The following is a 22,587-nucleotide window of genomic DNA, read 5'->3' on the forward strand; positions in this document are numbered from 1 at the left end:
TGTCTTTAGAGAAATGTCACCGTGTTCTAAGAAGGTGTAAAGAGACCGTTTCCAGCTTACTTCAACAAAAAATAAGCTCAACGGATTTAAAAAAAAAAAAAAAAAAAAAAAACTCATCCTTAGAGATATCATTAAAAGCACCATTTAATACCGTCTAATTCCGGCCTTCGACATTACAGCAGCCTTGTTTCGGTTAGGAAATGAGTCCACAAGGTTGTGCAGGTATGTCCCGCGATGTTAAGCCACTCGCAGAGGATTTGATCGCGCAGTTACAACAAATTCCGAGGATGTTGATAGCGGCGTTTTACCCGATGTTGCAACATGTCATAAAGATTTTTTATGGATTCCGAGTCGGCTGATTTTGCAGGCGAATCGAGATGAAGTAGAGTGGGAAATAGTTCAGAAAACCGGTAACATACGCGGTGACGACTCCAGGTGTTCATTACATCCAATTTTTTAGGTTAGAGGGACCCCCCGTTGGGCGAAACGATAAAATACCTGACGGCTTACCAGAGAGGACATTATCATCGTTGATAAAGAACGTCCGTCCTCAGAGACCAAAAACAGGAAAAGTTAACGTAATATTGGTAAACTGCAGGAGTATCCAGGGCAAGGTTCCTGAATTAGTATCTCTTATTGAAGGAAATAGTGCGCATATAGTATTAGGAACGGAAAGTTGGTTGAAACCGGAAGTGAACAGTAACGAAATCCTAGACACAGAATGGAATATATACCGCAAGGATAGGATAAACGCCAATGGTGGAGGAGTATTTATAGCAGTAAAGAATTCAATAATATCCAGTGAAGTTATTAGCGAATGCGAATGTGAAATAATCTGGGTTAAGTTAAGTATCAAGGGTGGGTCAGATATGATAGTCGGATGCTTCTATAGACCACCTGCATCAGCAACCGTAGTAGTTGAGCGCCTCAGAGAGAACCTGCAGAACGTCGTGAAGAAGTTTCGTGATCATACTATTGTAATAGGGGGAGACTTCAATCTACCAGGTATAGAATGGGATAGTCACACAATCAGAACTGGAGCCAGGGACAGAGACTCTTGTGACATTATCCTGACTGCCTTGTCCGAGAATTACTTCGAGCAGATAGTTAGAGAACCAACTCGTGAAGCTAACGTTTTAGACCTCATAGCAACAAATAGACCGGAACTTTCCGACTCCGTGAATGTAGAAGAGGGTATCAGTGATCATAAGTCAGTGGTTGCATCAATGACTACAAGTGTAATAAGAAATGCCAAGAAAGGAAGGAAAATATATTTGCTTAACAAGAGTGATAGGGCACAAATCGCAGAATATCTGAGTGACCACCATCAAACGTTCATTTCTGAGGAAGAGGATGTGGAACAAAAATGGAAAAAATTCAGAAACATCGTCCAGTACGCCTTAGATAAGTTCGTACCGACTAAGGTCCAAAGCGAGGGGAAAGATCCACCGCGATATAACAATCATGTACGAAAGGTACTACGGAAACAAAGAAAGCTTCATCATAGGTTTAGGAGTAGTCGAATCATAGCTGATAAGGAACAGCTGAACGAAGCGAAAAAGAGCGTAAAGAGAGCAATGAGAGAAGCATTCAACGAATTCGAACATAAAACATTGGCAAACAATCTAAACAAGAACCCTAAAAAGTTTTGGTCATATGTAAAATCGGTAAGCGGATCTAAATCCCCTATTCAGTCACTCGTTGACCACGATGGCACCGAAACAGAGGACGACCGAAGTAAGGCAGAAATACTGAATTCAGTGTTCCGAAACTGTTTCACTGCGGAAAATCGTAACACGGTCCCTGACTTCAGCCGTCGCACGGACGCCAAAATGGAAAATATTGAAATAAACGATATCGGAATTGAAAAACAACTGCTATCACTTAGTAGCGGAAAAGCATCCGGACCAGACGAGATACCCTTAAGATTCTACAGTGATTATGCTAAAGAAATTGCCCCCTTTCTATCAGCAATTTATCGTAGATCGCTGGAAGAACGTAAAGTACCTAGCGACTGGAAGAAAGCGCAGGTCGTTCCCATTTTCAAGAAGGGTCATAAATCAGATGCGAATAATTATAGGCCTATTTCGCTTACGTCAATCTGTTGTAGAATAATGGAACATGTTTTGTGTTCTCGTATTATGACGTTCTTAGATAATACAAATCTCCTTCATCATAACCAACATGGATTCCGCAAACAGAGATCATGTGAAACTCAGCTCGCCCTATTTGCCCAAGAAATTCACAGTGCCGTAGACACTGGCGAGCAGATTGATGCCGTATTCCTGGACTTCAGGAAGGCATTTGATACGGTTCCGCACCTACGTTTAGTGAAAAAAATACGAGCTTACGGAATATCGGACCAGGTTTGTGATTGGATTCAGGACTTCCTAGAAGAAAGAACACAACATGTCATTCTTAACGGTTCAAAATCTGCAGATGTAGAGGTAATTTTGGGAGTACCGCAGGGAAGCGTGATAGGACCTTTATTGTTTACAATATACATAAATGACTTAGTTGACAACATCGGTAGCTCCGTGAGGCTATTTGCAGATGACACGGTTGTCTACAAGAATGTAGCAACATCAGAAGACTCGTACGTACTCCAGGAGGACCTGCAGAGGATTAATGCATGGTGCGACAGCTGGCAGCTTTCCCTAAACGTAGATAAATGTAATATAATGCGCATACATAGGGGCAGAAATCCATTCCAGTACGATTATGCCATAGGTGGTAAATCATTGGAAGCGGTAACGACCGTAAAATACTTAGGAGTTACTATCCGGAGCGATCTGAAGTGGAATGATCACATAAAACAAATAGTGGGAAAAGCAGGCGCCAGGTTGAGATTCATAGGAAGAATTCTAAGAAAATGTGACTCATCGACGAAAGAAGTAGCTTACAAAACGCTTGTTCGTCCGATTCTTGAGTATTGCTCATCAGTATGGGACCCTTACCAGGTTGGATTAATAGAAGAGATAGACATGATCCAGCGAAAAGCAGCGCGATTCGTCATGGGGACATTTAGTCAGCGCGAGAGCGTTACGGAGATGCTGAACAAGCTCCAGTGGCGGACACTTCAAGAAAGGCGTTACGCAATACGGAGAGGTTTATTATCGAAATTACGAGAGAGCACATTCCGGGAAGAGATGGGCAACATATTACTACCGCCCACATATATCTCGCGTAATGATCACAACGAAAAGATCCGAGAAATTAGAGCAAATACGGAGACTTACAAGCAGTCGTTCTTCCCACGCACAATTCGTGAATGGAACAGGGAAGGGGGGATCAGATAGTGGTACAATAAGTACCCTCCGCCACACACCGTAAGGTGGCTCGCGGAGTATAGATATAGATATATAGATAGATAGATAGAATTATAGTCGCAATATCTTCTCGCTAACATTTTGGAATGGACGTTCATTCACTGCCTGCAGCAATTTCTGTTGGGTTCGGAGGCGATATTTATTCACAAGCCGTGAAATCCGTCTCGTATCTGTCTCAGTCAGGATCTCTTTCCGAACACAAGTATTGTGTTTCGTAGCCACACGTGTTCCAATACTACTTGTAGATATGTCGAACAGTGCGCCACGAAACATCAACAAACCCAGCAGCTTCACACACTGATTGGCCATGGGAACGGCCAAACACGATGGCGGTTTTTTGCCATTCTGTCACGGCATTACATTTAGGCATGTTTACATACCATGTCCGCTTGAAACAAAAATGGCTCAGTGATGGCTACTGCCTTATGCTCACGTAGTAGCAACGCGCGCGGTTGCCATCTGCGCCATCTTCGCGTGCTCTCTGGGATGACTACCTTTCTGTCTGGCCAGCCTGGATATTGCCAGATGAAGACATAATGACTCAGAAAGTGCCCACGATCACTTTTTTGCACTTTTTATTACAGTGGCCCATCAACATCGCATTTTAATTTCTTTTTTATTACTCTTTTCGGCTATCCCCCCATCGTCAGAATCAGTGTAATGGCGGCATTACCCAAACCTAAGATGTTAATGAAATTAAAATTGCGATCTCGACAGAACATTGTAATAAATCGGTAGGTGTGATAGTCCGCTGCAGTTGATGTAAATAATCGAAATATTACTTTTCAGGTATATGAAAATGAATAATTGTTTGCTTGTCTTATATGCGTTCTTATACTGTTCATCTGATTACAATGAATGGTGAGTTGTTGAGTGCAAGGGCACCAAGGTTTCTGAGTTAGTACTACTATACCCGTACCAGCGCTCTATGGTAAGGCTGGGTTTGAGGTGGAAACTAGTGACATCTGCGTCTATGTCTACATGATTACTCTGGAATTCACAATTAAGTGCCTGGAAGGCAGTTCACTGAACCACCCTTAAGCTACTTCTCTACCCTCCACTCTCGAACAGCGCGCTGGAAATATGGACACTTAAATCTTTTGTGTGACTTCTGATTGCTCTTATTATGATGATCATTCCTCCCTTTGTAGTTGGACGCCAACAGAATATTTTCACACTCTGGATGGAAAGTTGGTTATTGAAATATCATGAGCAGATCCCACCGCAACGAAAAACACTTTTGTTTTAATGATTACCACACATATTCTTGAATCACATGCGTGATAGTCTCTCCTCTATATCGCGATAGTACAAAACGATCTGTCTCCTTTGAATTTTTCTATTCGAGAATTCAAACTCAAACGGATCCGACACCGCACTGCAATACTCCAGAAAGAAGCGGACAAACGTAGTCTCTTTAGTAAACCTGTTACATTTTCTGTTTCGCCAACAAAGCGCAGTCTTTGGTTTGCTTTCCGCACAACAAGAGGGTTGCCGAATTTAAGTTAATAGTAGTTGTAACCCCTAAGTACTTAGTTGAAGTGACAGTCTTTAGATTAGTGTGATTTATCGCGTAACCGAAATCTGGCGGATTCCAGTTTGTATTCATTTGAATGACTTCACATTTTCCATTATTTAGAGTCAACTGCCACCTTTCACATTACATAGATGTCTTGTCTAAATTATTTTGCAAGAGGTTTGGATCAACTGACGACTTTACAAGACGGTAAATGACAGTACCATCTTCAAACAATGTAACTTGGTTGAGCAGATTCTCTCCTAAATCGTTTCTCTAGCAGCAAGATCAGAAGGCCTATGACGCTTTCTTAGTCAACGCCAGACATTACCTCTGTTTTACTCCACGACTAGCCGTCAATTACTACGAACTGTGCCCTTTCTTACAGGAAAGCACGGATCAGTCGCACAACTGAGAGATACTCCACAGGAATGCAATTTGATGAGAAATCGCTTGTGAGGAACGGTGTCAAAAGTCTTTTAGACATCTTAAAATGTGGAATAAATTCGACATCCTCTGTCGATAGCATTCATTACTTTGTGAGAATAAAGAGCTAGTTGTGTTTCCGAAGAACAGTATTTACTGAATCCTTGTTGGCTGTTTGCCAACAAAACATTTTCTTCGAGATAATTCCTGATGTTCGAGCACGGTATATGTTCCAAAATCCCACTGCAGGTCGACATTACCAATATGAGTCCGCAGCTCAGCGGATTACTCCTAATTCCTTTCTTGGGTGTTGGTGTGACTTGTGAAACTTTCTACTGTTTAGATACGCATCTCTCCACGAGCGAGTTGTTGTATATGGTTGCTAAGTATGGAGCTATTGTATCAGCATACTCTTAAAGGAGCCTGACTGTTACACATTCTGGGCAGCAGGCCTTGATTTTATTAAGTGATCTAAGTTGCTTCATTAGACCGAGGATATCTAGTTTTGAGTTACTCATGTTTGAAGTTGTTCTTGATGCGAATTATGAAATATTTACTTCTTCAGAGAATAAATTACGGAAAACTGTGTTTAGCAACTCAGCGTTAATTGCACTTTCATCGCTAACATGACTATTGCAATCACGCAGTGAACGTATTGATTGTGTCTGGTGTACTTTACATACGACCAAAATCTCTTAGGGTTTTATGCCAGATTTCGAGACGATGTTTCATTGTGAAATCTATTAAAAGCATCTGACTTTGAAGTTGGCCCTAAATTTCGAATTTCTGAACTTCGCCAATCTTGGGTGTTTTGCATACTTTTAAATTTAGCATGCTTTCTTTTGTTACTTTGGCAACAGTGTCCTGGCAAGTTTTGTGTACCATGGGGAATCAGTACCATCTCTTATTAATTTAGATGTATATATCTCTCAATTGTCGTCAACAATATTTCTCTCAATTTAAAACCACTGTTCAAATGCTCATTACGAGTGAAAAATGTTTCTTTTTTGGAGGTGATAGATTTAAGCTAGGTGAGCAAAAGTTACATTCGAGCGGTACGAGGAAACCAAACGAAGATCACCGTTGGAGACACTCTCCTTGGCAGGCAGCTTTAATTTGCGTGCATAACGACCTGGACGCATAACTTCGATGCTAATTAAATCAGAAACGGTGCAACCTATCGATTTTTTTCCTTAAATCTATTTCTCAACACAACCTAACCTACAACACGTTTACAAGCTTTTCAGACTGTTCCGGACCGCCATGTGTACATGGCTTATTTATATAAGTATTGTGGGAGTGAGAAAGCTCCACAACCCCGATGGGTGGAGGTGGGAATAAGAAGAATGTATTTATCTGACTTGGAATATTTTAAAGATATGAAGCGCAAAATTTGCTGTTTAGTGCGTCACCATGGCTCGATAATGAGCACTGAAGAGGAGATAATTTTGTCAGCATGTTTTGGGGCCAAAGATTACACAACACGACTAAATAACACATTTATGCTTAACGTTCACTCTGGAATTGCGTAAAACGGCAGAAACCACACAGTTTCCTCAGGATTAAGATGAAATGATAGGGAAAAGTTCACTGTACATGCATATGAAAAAATGAAAAATGCTTCAAATGGCTCTTAGCACTAGGGGACTTAACATCTGAGGTCATCAGTCCCCTAGAACTTAGAACTACTTAAATCAAACTAACCTAAGGACATCACACACATCCATGCCGGAGGCAGGATTCAAACCTGCGAGCGTAGCGGTCACGCGGTTCCAGACTTATGCGCCTAGAACCGCTCGGTCGCAGCGGCCGGCGTACATGCATATGAAACATATGAACAAGTATCTGTGGAATATGTTAAATATATGCGAAATATGTATGTAAACGTGAAACATATGTGACGTATCTGTATACAGGCGAAGCCGCGGGTAAAGCTGTGGGAAAAATGATATTTCGATGCAATTTAGACGTCGCAGTATGTTGGAGTCAACTGCTGCATGTAACCGATTGGGCTAATGCCAGAAAGTGCTGTGCTAGTAGCTATACTAGAAACTGAGAAAGAAGGATTTTGTTAAAAAAAAATTTCTTCAGAAAAACGTGTTGCTACATATTTCTTGCAGTCCGCACGACAACCACACACTGGCGAAATAGTATAATACTAAAAAATGAAAAATACTTTTTCAAAATTTTTCAACAAAACTTGATATGTTAAAAAAAGTAGACTTCTATCCATTGAGCCGGCCGCGGTGGTCTAGCGGTTCTGCCGCTGCAGTCCGGAACCGCGGGACTGCTACGGTCGCAGGTTCGAATCCTGCCTCGGGCATGGGTGTGTGTGATGCCCTTAGGTTAGTTAGGTTTAAATAGTTCTAAGTTCTAGGGGACTTATGACCTAAGATGTTGAGTCTCATAGTGCTCAGAGCCATTTGAACCATTTTTTTCTATCCATTGAAATTGCAACTTCTTGAAAACGTTATGGATCTACCGCCCATTTGGCACGAGGATTGGTTCAATGCTGCTGTCCACGTTACTCTATCCTGTGAAAGTCGTCTCCAGATGATTACTGCAGCTTACATCCTTTTGAACCTGCTTACTGTATTCATCTTTAGGTCTTAACAATTTTTAACCTCCACAGTTCCCTCCAATACTAAACTGGTGGTCCACTAATGTCTCAGAATTTGTCTTATCAGCCATATTTCTTTCGGTAAAGTTGTGTCATAAATTGCTTTTCTTCTCAGTTCTGTTCAGTACCTCCTCATTATTTACATGATCTACCTATCTAATCTTCAGCATTATTCTGTAGCACTACATTTCAAACGCTTCTTTTCTCTTTTGTCTGAACTGTTTATCGTCCACGTTTCACTTCCATACAAGGCTACACTACAGGCAAAAACCATCACAAAAGATTATTTTCATCGTGGCAGCAACACCAGCAACCATTACGAAATTGTCTCGAATGAAAAACACCCCACAGTTGCACTAATTATGTTTATTTTAAACCTTGCCCATGGTTTCTGCTATAATAATATTGCCTTCTCCAGATGCCATCAACTTTTTAAAATGAAAAATGTAGTAGCCCAGCTGCTGCGTCAAGATCAATAAAATAAAATAACTTCAACAGACATAAGTCTGTTTCGATCATAGGTAAAATTACATATGGCACCGTTTGTCTTCCGTCACGACATCTGTTATACTAGGGGCACGGTCGTCAAATCTTTTACTGGTCTTGTCGCAGCCGCTGGGCTAAGACATTTTTCATTTTTAAAAGCTTATGACTTCTGAAGAAGACTGTATTATTATAATAGAAACCATGGTCAAGGTTTAAAATAAACGTAATTAGTGCAACTGTGGGTGTTTTTCATTCGACACTCACAAGAGTTCCTAACATATAGATCTATATTTGGTGTTAACAAATTTCTCTTCCTCACAAACGCTTTTCTTGTTGTTGGCAGTAAACATTTTTTAGCCTTTGTTATTTTACTGCCCAAATAGTAAAACTCATTTACATCTTTTAGCGTCTCGATTCCTAATCCAGTTTCCTCAGTATCATCTGATTTAATCTGAATGTATCACATTATCCTTGTTTTCTTTTGTTAATGTTCTTATTACACTGAAGTGCCAAAGAAACTGGCCTAGGCATGTGTATTTAAATGCAGAGATATATAAACAGCCAGAATACGGCAATGCGGCCAGCAACGACTATGTAAGACAACAAGTATATGGCGCAGTTGTTAGGTCGGTTACTGCTGCTACAGTGGCAGATTATCAAGATTTAAGTGAGTTTGAACGTGGTGTTACAGTCGGCACACGAGCGATGGGACACAGCATCTCTGAGGTAGCGATGAGGTGGGGAGTTTCCCGTACAACCATTTCACATGTGTACCATGAATATCAGGAATCCGGTAAAACATCAAATCTGCGTCATCGCTGCGACCGGAAAAAGATCTTACAAGAATGGGACCAACGACGACTGAAGGGAATCATTCAACGTGACAGAAGCGCAACCCTTTCGCAAATTGCTGCAGATTTTAATGCTGGGCTATCAGCAAGCGTGAGCGTGCAAATCATTCAACGAAACATCATAGATATGGGCTTTCGGAGCCGAGGGCCCACTCGTGTACCCTTGATGACTGCACGACACCAAGCTTTACTCATCGCTTGTGCCCGTCAGTACCGACATTGGCCTGTTGTTGATTACTAGAAACATTTTTGGTAAACATTTTTGGAATACAGTGATCATTAGATTATTATATTTTGACTAAAGGTCAGTCTTGATCACACCATTTATGTTTCAATGATATAAGTAACCGGTTTCGGTTATTTTTACATAACCATCATCAGACCTGTGGATTAATTTTAGGAAATACTAGAAACCAATCTTTAAATAAAATGAAAGTGTCTAATGACGTCAAAATTTAACAAGATAAAATAAAATTAATTATATCCAGGGCTCCCTTAGGATGGTACGCGGAGCTCCTCAGCTGCTACGAAGTTAACTGATGGTTATGAGTGCTGAGCACGAGCTTAAATATGCAGAGGCTCCGACTACTTCCTGTCACACTACTTCACAACTGCCAATCAGCGTTCATAATATGACGCCATCGTCAAAGTATAAAAGTAGGAAATACACTAATAACATAAAATTGATTCATTTAAAATGTCTGACTAACAGATAGTTATTATGTGTACAGCTTATTTATATTTTAGATAAAAACAGTAAACTACGATGTGTAATAGTTGTGCCCTCTATGGGCAACCTTAATACTATTACAGTGTCAGTTACATCAAAGATGTGAAAGCCCTTGGAGTTGTGATATATATCGATTATACCGAGTCGCCTATATCACAATTGCATCTTTGTAGGATGCTGCAGAATCGTCTTACTTTAACTGTAGTTTTCATAGCAATATTCTTTATAGCAGTAGGGTAGCAGCCAAGAGTACGTTCCGCATTATGTATGTCTGAATAACTGATGAGACCGCTGATTAAATTTTTAGAACTCATCGATCTAATAGTTTTTATAATAATCAATGTCAATTTAATATAATTTTTTTTATGTTGTACAGCATATTTTACAGACATAGCTTTTGCCATGGGTATAACTAGTCTTATATTTTAAAACAAAAGAGTAGGTGCTTTTATTATAAAATTTCGTCAAAAAGGTCGTAAAAATATTTTTCGCGAAAATCTAATTGTTCATTGAGCAGCATTGATGATTTGGTTTTCAAATGAGCATATATCTCGATTTCTTCTAATAGGTAATCCAAAATATATGAAGATGACATATATGGGAAACATATGAGATAGAATTACTAATTCATTCAAAAATTCTGGAATAACAATAGCATTTACAACTGACAATACCCTACAACAAAAATTAAGACATACCGTAAGTAAAGATAATGGAAAATTTACCAGATCAGGAGTGTACAAGATCCAATGTAGAGACTGTGAGAAAATATACATCGGCCAAACAGGTCGAAATTTTGCAGTAAGGTACAAAGAACATACGTTAGGTACCTCATGAACGAAGTCTGTATTCGGCCATCATATAGCATTTAATAATCATGCTGAGGGGACAGTAGAGCAGAATTTACAAGTTTTTCATTATGCAGATAAAGGCTCACTTATGAATATCTTAGAAGAAATCGAGATATATGCTCATTTGAAAACCAAATCATCAATGCTGCTCAATGAACAATTAGATTTTCGCGAAAAATATTTTTACGACCTTTTTGACGAAATTTTATAATAAAAGCACCTACTCTTTTGTTTTAAAATATAAGACTAGTTATACCCATGGCAAAAGCTATATATGTAAAATATGCTGTACAACATATAAAAATTATATTAAATTGACATTGATTATTATAAAAACTATTAGATCGATGAGTTCTAAAAATTTAATCAGCGGTCTCATCAGTTATTCAGACATACATAATGCGGAACGTACTCTTGGCTGCTACCCTACTGCTATAAAGAATATTGCTATGAAAACTACAGTTAAAGTAAGACGATTCTGCAGCATCCAACAAAGATGCAGTTGTGATATAGGCGACTCGGTATAATCGATATATACCACAACTCCTAGGACTTTCACATCTTTGATGTAACTGACACTGTAATAGTATTAAGGTTGCCCATAGAGGGCACAACTATTACACATCGTAGTTTACTGTTTTTATCTAAAATATAAATAAGCTGCACACATAATAACTATCTGTTAGTCAGACATTTTAAATGAATCAATTTTATGTTATTAGTGTATTTCCTACTTTTATACTTTGACGATGGCGTCATATTATGAACGCTGATTGGCAGTTGTGAAGTGGTGTGACAGGAAGTAGTCGGAGCCTCTGCATATTTAAGCTCGTGCTCAGCACCCATAACCATCAGTTAACTTCGTAGCAGCTGAGGAGCTCCGCCTACCATCCTAAGGGAGCCATGGGTATAATTAATTTTATTTTATCTTGTTAAATTTTGACGTCATTAGACACTTTCATTTTATTTAAAGATTGGTTTCTAGTATTTCCTAAAATTAATCCACAGGTCTGATGATGGTTATGTAAAAATAACCGAAACCGGTTACTTATATCATTGAAACATAAATGGTGTGATCAAGACTGAACTTTAGTCAAAATATACTGGAAACATGTTTCCTGGGCGTCCGGGTCTCGTCTCAAATTTTATCGAGCGGATGGACTTGCACGGGTAGGGAAACAACCTCATGAAACCATGGAACCTGCATGTCATCGGGTAACTGTTCAAGCTGGTGAAGGCTCTGTAATGGTGTGGGGCGTGTGCAGTTGGAAGTGATATGGGACCGCTGATACGTCTAGATACGACTCTGACGTGACACGTATGTAATAATCCTGCCTGATCACCTTCATCCATTCATGTCCATTGTGCATTCCGACGGTCTTGGGCAATTCCAGCAGGACAGTGCGACATATCACACGCCCAGAATTGCTGCAAAGTGGCTCCAGGAACACTCTTCTGGTTTTAAAAACTTCCGCTGGCCCCCAATTCGCCAGAGATGAACATTATTGAGCGTATCTTGATGCTTGTTCAGAAGAGATTGTCATCCCCTCGTACTCTTACGGATTTATGGACACTCTGCAGTATTCATGGTGTTAGTTCCCTCCAGCACTACTTCAGACATCAGTCGAGTCCGTGCCACGAGGTGTTGCGACACTTCTGCGTGCTCGCTGGGGCCCTGCACGATATTAGGGAGGTGTACCAGTTTCTTTGGCTTTTCAGTGTATATTCTCTTTTCAAGACAATGGAATTTCATTCAACTGCTCTTTCAAGTCCTATACTGTCTTGACACTGGTGTGCTATATAATTTGACTAGCTGAGTTCTTGGCCTCGCCTGGGTACGTATTTATTCCAATGGTATTGGCCCATCCCCTCCTTTCCCTTTGTCCATCTTCTCCGCCCTCTTTTCTGACTCCCTCCTTCTCCCCTTCTCTCTGTCCATCTCCTCCTGTCCCCCTCTCTGTCCATCTGCTACTCCCCATCATCCTGTGTATCCGCTATTCCCCTTGCCTCTGTCTATATCCTCCTCTTTCCTTCCTCTGTCTTTCTCCTCCTCCCCTTTTCTCTGTTCATTTCCTCTCTTCCTTTTATCTGTCCATTTCCCGTCTCCCTCACTTTATCCATCACCTCCCCTTTCATATCTCTTTCCAGGTCCTCCTTCCCTCTCTCTGTCTGTTCATTCACTCACAACCTTCTCGTCTGTCCATATCTTCCTGCCTACTTCTCTCTCCAAGTTTTCAGCCTCGCCCAAATAGGAGGTTGATGGTTCTTACCCATATATAGGGTTTCTTTCCAGACAGTAATATCTGTAACCATAACCTACATTACCTACATGCGGTGTTGAGTGGCATGTGGTCAGCACTCAGCTCTCCCGGCCGTTTTGTCGGCTTTCCAGATAGTAGAGCTGCTACTTCTCATTCTAGTGGCTCCTGAGGTAGCATAATGAGGCTGAGTACAACCCATAGCAGTCCTACCACCTAGGAAAATCCTTGTCAATGACGTGAATTGAACCAGCGTTCTCTCCATGGCAGCCACCTACGCTGTCGATTTGTTTCCCTTGCACTCCAAAGGTATTATGTTAACTTTTTTTGGTTTCTGAAGGAACGTAGAACAGTCAGCTTCAGGCCGATGGCTACAGTGTGGACAGGGGTCGAAACTCGTGGCCTGGCCACGATGCCCTCTCCTTGTCGTCCATGAACCGCCCGTTCGACTTTTCTTTTTTTAGCAGAAGGCAGGTTAAACAAAACATTTTTATTCGTACTGTCATGCTCTTTTAGGTACAAAGAAAATATCTAAACAACAAAAACAAAATTAAAGTATAAATAAATTGTAAAGGCTTCTCTTTTGGCGAAACCATCGTTAGATACTGCACCTGCGGCTACTAGCTGCATGATGTCTACATGTCCTTCTAATCCACACCTGGGGTCGGGAACGCCTTTACAGATTCTGTCATTTCTTCTGGTCCATAAAATTGACAGGTACATAAGGTTAATTCTCATACATGGCACAACCAAACCAAACAGTAGGGAAAGTCCAAGACGGCACTACGTTAGTAATTAGCAGAGTATTGGTGCAGGTCGTTTTGGAGACGAGTGAGTCATTCCAATAGAAAGATGTAAAAACTGATATAGTCAACATCCCAGTAAAAATACAATATGGTCAAACAGTTGATCCAAAGCAGTGCATGCTTTATATGCGTAAAATATAAACTCTGGAACAAGACGAGATGTTGGTGTCACCGTAGTTCGGCGTCATGTACTGGATGAGGGCTAACATCAGTCTTGTCAACCTCCACGCCTACATGGCAGACCAACATACCAGATGGTGTTCATCTGTTACAGGTAGATGGCACTGGAGGCATAATGGAGAGTCAGCCATAGGTATGGAATAGAGTCTCTTGTGATTTATGTATTTGTGGTTGGCCACCAAATAACGGGCCACTCTGGCATCCAAATGAAGAAGAGTGCCATGTAGTGAACGCCAGACCATTGACCAAGTAACCAAGAGTAGACAGCTTTTAGTCAGATTTCGGGGATGACCTCGCATCGTCCGGCAATAAACATTGCGGCTGTCTGCAGTCGCTCATTCGTCAGGTCGACATCGGAGTAACTGAAGTATACAAAAATGATATAATATGAAGGAAATGTGCACCACTGCAATTGGTTCTTCATGAGAGACAGAGACCAGTTCCTGTAAAGCAGCGCTCGTGGCTAGTACACACCACCTTCATCGAGACGACATATAAAGCAACTGCTCTAACCCACACATTCCAAGGCTGCTCTCTGTGATAGGTGGGGTGGGTATATCATATCACACTTTCATGAACATTACCTCACTGGTGAAATAACCAAATACTATCCGTAAACTGCATGCTATCGTCTTCAGCATCAGAAGAACTATAGAGAGGTATGGTGTCTTGGATAACTGGTAGATGCTGACATATGCCACCTGCTGTACCATGTTCAAAGATCGCAGCAAGCTGCTATGGACAGCCATACATATGCCTTGTAGGAGACGAGTATAGGTATGGTGAGCCATCCCTCAACTGTCACGTGTAAAGATGTCTCTGAAACATTTGATCATATTCCAGAGTTGGTGTAGGAAGCCACTGAAAATGGCCATCACCCCACTTCCCGAAGTTCACGCAACTTCCGACTGCGGCACTGTATTGGGTAATCCAGTTCAGTGATCTTTGGACTTCACCTAGTGTACACCTAAGAACACAGAACGTCCACATATGTGAGGCAGATGAAGGTATGGTCTCTCAATGTAAGTTCCCATGCTAGTTCATGTAACAGCAGCTCCATGGTAACGTCATGCATAACCGCCGGCAGTGGACAACCTTGCCTCACTGAGCAGGTAATAATGATTGTACCCACAGTGAAGCTGCGCCATGCAGAAGGCACATGCTGATTTTAATGAAAGACTGGGGGAAGGCCAGATGTTGCAGCTCCTCCACAAGATATTCGTGGTGTATCCTTTCAAAAGCGTGGCCAAAGTCCACCTACACCAGTTCCCTGCATAAGCGACGTACCTACGCCAGTCAGGGTAATAATAGTCGGCGTCTGGTTTTTGCTGTTACCGCCGGAACACATCTGGTCCGTAAAGACGGCCTAGGGCAAGACACTCCGAGTGTGGGCAACTAGAAACATCGTCAAAACCTTGAAATATCTGTGTATCAGAGAAAGGGGCCAGTAATGGTCAACTGTCCTTTCAGAAGATGGCTTGGGGACTGATATAAGGATGCTGTCGACAAAAGCAGGCGGTATCTCCATTGCAGGGGTCATCAGATCTTGGTACATCATAACCTGAACCGTTGAGCTATAGATAGCTTGCGCCACGTCTCCTGGAACACAATATTAGGCGTGAAGGGGACGTGACCCGATTGTCGCGAATGCCGTTGAGGTCGTTTCTGAGGAAGGCAGTCAGTGAAGCAGCATGGGCAGCTCAGGTCTGCTGGGCATCGGGCCAGCTGTTTGTTCTAACGGCCCAGTGGCTTTCTAGTTGGTCTGGCTGAGTATCTTCCGGACAGGACAGACGTTCACCGGAAACAAGAATGGATTGCTTCAGCCGACCAGATTTGAAGACGAGCGGTGTGTCGTCGTCATCCACACATCTCCTGACAGCTCCAAGCTTTTCCACTGCTTGTCACCTCCCAGCGGCTTTGCGTGCTCTGTGAGCTACTTCTAGTTCGTTGCTACGGTGCCGGCATTCGTAAAGACTGATCTTCCTCCCCGCTGTGAGCATGATAATTGTGACTGGTTCGCTTACTGCGCGTTTTTGTGCCCTGCTGCGTCTATATAGACTCTGTTCAGCCTCCTGTTGTTGTTATTTCCTGTTTCTGGCCAGGCTATTTAAGGAGTATGTCGCTCGTATCAGAAAATAACAATTTCCATTTGGTAATTGTAACAGAATTAAGATTTGATTATATGTTTTAAATGATTAAGATTTTGTAAATTTATTTCATATTCATGTCCAAAACATTTTTCATGCCTAGTACCTTGTGTACTAAAACGCCAAGTCTCTCTCTTTAACTACTTGGAGCCCGCAAGCTTGTGCGTCTCACCAGACCGAATCTCGTTGCTTGGTGAGGTTCGTCAGCCAACTGTCCGCATCTTCCTCAGAACTGTTTTCCGCGCGACGGTATTACAAGTATTTACAATTTCCGCCTCGTGGCGTAGTTTCAATCTCGTTTGGCCGCTGAACTTTTTTACTAGCAGATGTAATTGGGGGAAGGGATTGCCTTGGAAAGTTACCTTACTATTTTTAGCTTCTTTTCACAAACGTTTTGTCTACACTGCCAGCGTGTAATCTGATGACTTAAGTTATACTTGTTTCACTCAAAAAGTATTTTTCTGTTCATCAGGCTATCATGGTAAGTTCGCGCTTTGTGTTGTGTTTCCACGGTTGCTTCGAAAAGGAGTGTGGTTAGCAGCACGTCGGGCCTCCCCTAAGTAATTTCGGGTCCATTTGTTCAGGCCACATTGCCCGCTGTGAGATGGTTTCATATCAAGCAGCTTTGATTGTTTTGTTTCCTTTTACTGAACTCCTTTTTAGGTAAACTTGAATTATTTGTCGATTTTAGTCAAACACAGTTTAGAAATATCTGTGGTCTGCCTGTTCTGAAGAATGTTTTCTTTTTAGAGCTTTTGAAAAGAGTCTTATGTAAATTCAGTTGGTGAAATATTATCTTGCTTCTCTTACTGAAGCTCGCTGTAAATTTCTCGACAATAGTACCCAGTGGCACATAAAAGTTCTATATTTTTGGAAAGAGAATAACATTTGTTGTAAATTTAAACCTCCATACCTCATGTTCCCATGATAGACTATTGGAGAGTTTAGAGCAAGTATCTGAATTAACAGAAACCTTCTGTTATTTGATCTCACTGAAACCTTTGTTTACATTGTTTATAGGTTATTAGTAATCGTTGTTAAATTTTTGCATTGGTTTGTCGTAGTATATCAAGGTCCTATTGACCCAATTTGTGAACCTATTATTTTTGATAATTGTGAGTAAATGTCTTGATATGAATTGATATTCAATCCATATTTGGCCTAGTCCTTCCATTTCCAAGCAACCTTATGCCAGTAATATGTACCACCCATCAGGGCATCGTAAAATCATGGGTGATAAAATTCTATAGAGAGATGATCAGGGTCCAACGATTTGTTAGTTGCCCCTTTCTGGAGGGTGTCAGCTGCATCCTCCACTATTATGTCTACCATGAGGGTCACCGCCTCCTTTCTATCGAGGGTTCGAGGCAGCTAGCAGAAGACTTCAACTGTCTTTGGAGTACCATGGTCCTCTGTGGCGTACGGTAATGATCGAAGAAGGCGTTGGCGATATACTTTTGGGCGGTCAGGCACCGAACATTCACCGTATCTAGCATGTGTACCAGATACGGTGCTCTTCAACATCTGGAACATTTGCATATAATGCGATGTGTAGCCAGTAATTCACCCCAACACCAATAGTGATTACGCACGCAGATAAGTGTGCCCTAGCGATGGCGTAATGTAAGCATAGTCATGTTAGCTAGCAGACGCCGAACCTCAGCCTGACGTCTGGGCGACGTCGGCTGGCCAGACAACTCCCGTAGTGGCATAACATACCATTCCATGGTGTGCTGTTGCCAAAACATAGCCTCTTCTCCACAGTGCATCATCGAGCGCTGCAGAACAGGTTTTGCGCAATCCAGTCACCACAGGATCAGGAAAGGAAAGGTCGGGTGCCACTTGTCAGTTACTCCACCTCTTGACTCCCTTCTGCAGACACTCCAGTACTTCCAGAAGCATGACATTCATCTTTAACGAGTACCTGTTCTGCCATATCCTCTGTCGTGTGAGGGAGATGGCAGAAAAGTAAGCATAATAATCGGTAAAGGCCGTCAGCCGTATCTTAGCCTCAAGTGTCTCCGCTGTGAGATCCTGTGTGACATAGACCAGGTAAAGGGGACTCGCCAAATGGTTGATAATATATGTGAATCATGTGGAAAACAATGTGGTGCTATTTAACTGTGTTCTTGTGGTTTCTGTGTCTGTTGCAGTTTCCACGAAAATAAATGTGAAGCAGTAGGTTCGGAACGATTACCATGCACTGAACGTATGGGAATATTAATTATCTCCATATATACTGTCCAATCTTTTTAATATGACCGCCTGTGAAAATCCTGAGTACTCATATTCTGCAGGGCGAATGTCAGCAATGTTCTGGAAGGTACGGATAGGGTTATGGAGCCATGCAGACTTCAGTGCCGTGGCCAGCTGCGCCAGGTTCCTCGGCTGAGGATCTATGGCGCGAACAATCCGATCGTGGTGGCTTCACAGATTCTCGATTGGGTTTAAATCTGGGGGGGGGGGGTTAGTGGCTAAGGGAGTACGGTAAAGTTATCCTGGTGCTTTTCGAAACACTGCGATCTCTGCGACGTGTTGCATTGTTTGCTGGTAGACGCTATCGTGCAGAGGAAAAACGAACTGCATGTAGTGGTAGACATAGGCTTCAAGGATATATGTACACTTATGTTATTTCATTTTGTCTTCCAGAAAGATGAAATCACCTAGGAAATGGAAAAAGACCTGCCCCAGATCATAACGCTTCGACGATTGTGGCAAGGTGTTTGTTGTCAGACGTTTCACGCCGTACACGCCAACATCCATTTGTCCGATGGAGCATAGAGCGTCATTCATCTGAAATTCCCACCTGTCGCCACTCAAGGGTCCTCCAGCTGGGGACCGATGACCTCAGTAGTTTGGTCCCATAGTAACTTACCACCACCACCATCCCGTTGGGTTCTGCACCATGGGTGCATAAACCAGGTGCTGCTGCAGAGGCCCAGACGCACCGACAGTCGCAAGACCGTCGTTCAGGAGACACTGTTGGTTGCCCCTTGGTTCTTCGATCCGGTCAGTTGCTCAACGGTTGCACATCTGTTCACCCGTACACATCCCTTGCATCTATGGCCCGTGGTGTACCACAGCTGCCTCGGCGCCAATTTTGGTTGGGTTGGGTTATTTGGGGGAGGAGACCAAACTGCGAGGTCATCGGTCTCACCGGATTAGGGAAGGATGAGGTAGGAAGTCGGCCGTGTCCTTTCGAAGGAACCATCCCGGCATTTGCCTGAATCGATTTAGGGAAATCACGGAAAACCTAAATCAGGATGGCCGGACGCGGGATTGAACCGTCGTCCTCGCGAATGCGTGTCCAGTGTGCCAATTTTGGATAGCACCATTTTGATATACACGGTATACTGTAACGACTGCGGCAGGCGAACAGTTCACAAGCTTAGCCACTTCGAAATGCTTCCGGAAGGCAATGCACTTCTAACGCTGCCGCCTGCTGTGTGAAAGTGGTTACTGCACGAGAACGAAGTCTTTCTCGACGGCAGTGTTGCATAGAACATTCTCAGATATCTTGTTGCGTTATTGAAAGTTGAAGTCGAATACGGACCGTGTCCACATTAATGTGACTGGATCGTGTGTATCTACAACATTCTGAAATTCGTTCTTCCTGTTGCTGGAATATTAAACTCTCACTGTCAGCGACTTATACCGCATAGGAACGGAGACGCCCGAAGGGCGCGGCGAACGGTCAAAGACTTGCTTGACTGTAACCGAAATGCTGAAGAATCCTTGGGCGGCTGACTCACGAAGAAATAGTCTGTAGTATATTTGGTGTAGACCTGATTAAAAATTATTATAACTGGATTTCGTTAGGGGAAATGGAATATTCTAGTTTTCGATGAGACAGAGCTTTCGACGGCAGAATAAGAGTATGAAACGTCCCCTTAGAAAAATTATGAATGACTGTGCTAGTAAACTTCTACGTTATTTGATACAAAGACAGCTGAGTAAAACTGAACGTACTCAGACAGTTCTCTCTTTATTTATTCAGATCATCACTAAACTGACACACAATATGTTTTAGCGCAACGCAAGCTGACTTTCAATAATCCCTACAAAAGAATGGCCCTGACTAACAATAACCTATACCTTTCATGAAACACTTACCTCACAAAAACCTTCGTTACTCGAACTACTGCAATACAGAGCGAGCTCCAATACTGCCAGCCAAATAAAAGATTCTAACTACTGAAGGCACTAACTACTGATAGGCGTAGTTAGCAAATGAAAGATTTTAGTAGAGAATAAACAATGTATTTACCCTAATAATGTTCAAAAGTCGTCATATATATATATATATATATATATATATATATATATATATATATATATATATCTGTCAATTCATAACTTCCATCTTTACAAATTTCCTTTTTCTGGCGGACACACGTCCAGATCGTCCGCTTATAGCAACCTCTCAAAACTCTGGCATCTCTCTCTCCACATCCACCACAGCTGGCGGCTCACCTCCAACTGCCCAACGCTACGCGCTGTTCACATCCAACAGCCCGAAACTACAATAGCGGATTTTGCAACAATGAGCCCAACCAGCCATAGACTGCACACAGTCAGTGATTTTCATACAGAGCGCTACGTGACGTTGCCAACGCAAAACCAAAACAGCCTACTTACAAGTATCATAGGTTCGCTCTTACACGTATTAGCAATCAGTGCTGCTCAGCCCGTCCATGAATCGGGCAAGAATAAGTCATAATGCACTACAGAGAAAGAAGATACCCTTTGCACCATTTTATAGTAGTTGTAGACTGTTGTACCACGTCCATGACACAGTTTCGAATTATGACCTCCGTACTTCAGTTTCACTGAACCCATAAAAGATGAAGTACGTGACAAACAGTTTTCAGACTCAGATAACGTTGGAAACTGGCTAGCCTCAGCTAGTTCAAGTTTTTACTATCGCAGCATGCAGTCCTTTGCTGATCGTTCGAAAAAATGCGTAAGGAGTGATTGTGATTATGTGGAAAAATGACGGTATGGTGCAATTTAACCTTGTTCTTGTGCTTTCTATAGCAGTTGTAGTTTCCATTAAAATAAATGTGAAGCATTAGATTAAGAACTACTCTCGCGCAACCAAGGAATAAGAAAATTAGTTATCTCCATATAATTAGAATATTTAGTGTTGACGCCTTGAGCGCAGAAAGACAGCTGAGTTCTTATTCGTAGCAGTAGACAGCGATGCGTTTTATTTGAGGGTTAGGCTTTTATGTGTACTGCCTTTCACGGCAGGAAATGGGTAAAGCTTTGATGCATATTGTTCTGTTTTATGATGCTCGAGGGCAGGATCTGCACCCGGAGTTCGGCATAAATCCAATAGCTTTCCCTAAGGATTACACGGCGCTCGGATGGCTGTTTTATGAGACCATAAATCGAACTCATCCGCACTGCATATAGGGGATATCTCCTCCCTACTGTGGTGGGAATTTGCGAGCACCCGCATCGGGGAAAGACGACCACCCAGTAAATACCTGCATGTGCATTCAGCAGAAGACTGAGTAACAGACACCAGAGAGGAGCTGTTTGAAATTATAGTAGGCCAGCAAACGACATTTTGCACTCTCGCTATACAGTGAACAGTTGAAGCAAAGTGTGGAAAGATACAAAATACCACGATGCGCCTTATCGGAATGTACACGAAAGATTAGTGCAGCAGAACGCAGCGATTTCGAAGTTACTTCTTGAGTAGGAGTTAAAGATGAGGTTTTATTTCTCCATCTACATCTAAGTCCATACTCTACAACCCAAAGAACATGTCCCTGTGCCGGCCGCGGTGGTGTAGCGGTTCTAGGCGCTCAGTCCGGAACCGCGCGACTGCTACGGTCGCAGGTTCGAATCCTGCCTCGGGTATGGATGTGTGTGATGTCCTTAGGTTAGTTAGGTTTAAGTAGTTGTAAGATCTAGGGGACTGATGACCTCAGATGTTAAGTCCCAGAGTGCTCAGAGCCATTTGAACCATGTCCCTGTCAGAGAGTATGAAAGGCAACTCTGGAGGTACTGTTTGAATGATTTACAATGTTTGCAAAATTTAGTGTATTAACAACATCTATTTTTTAAACAAGACTTAAATTATGCCAAACAAGTTATAGATTGAATACCCTAAACAAGTAACAGGTTACTTAATACTACAGTGGGTGGACCCTGGTTGGCAAAGTTTAACTAGGTGATCAGTAAGTCAAGTGGTCTGGCCCTAAAATGTGGAGAACACAAGCTGAATTGATGTGACGCTGAGCATACCTTGATTGATCAAATGTTCTGAGGTTTCTCTATATAGGTGCAGCTGATAGCAAGTGACTATTTAGACCTGTACACCCTGATAATGCTGGAGCGACAGTACGTTACCCTGTGTACTTCGTGCGGCGACGT

Source organism: Schistocerca serialis, chromosome 5 (assembly GCF_023864345.2).
Source record: "Schistocerca serialis cubense isolate TAMUIC-IGC-003099 chromosome 5, iqSchSeri2.2, whole genome shotgun sequence".
Classification (NCBI taxonomy): Eukaryota; Metazoa; Arthropoda; class Insecta; order Orthoptera; family Acrididae; genus Schistocerca; species Schistocerca serialis.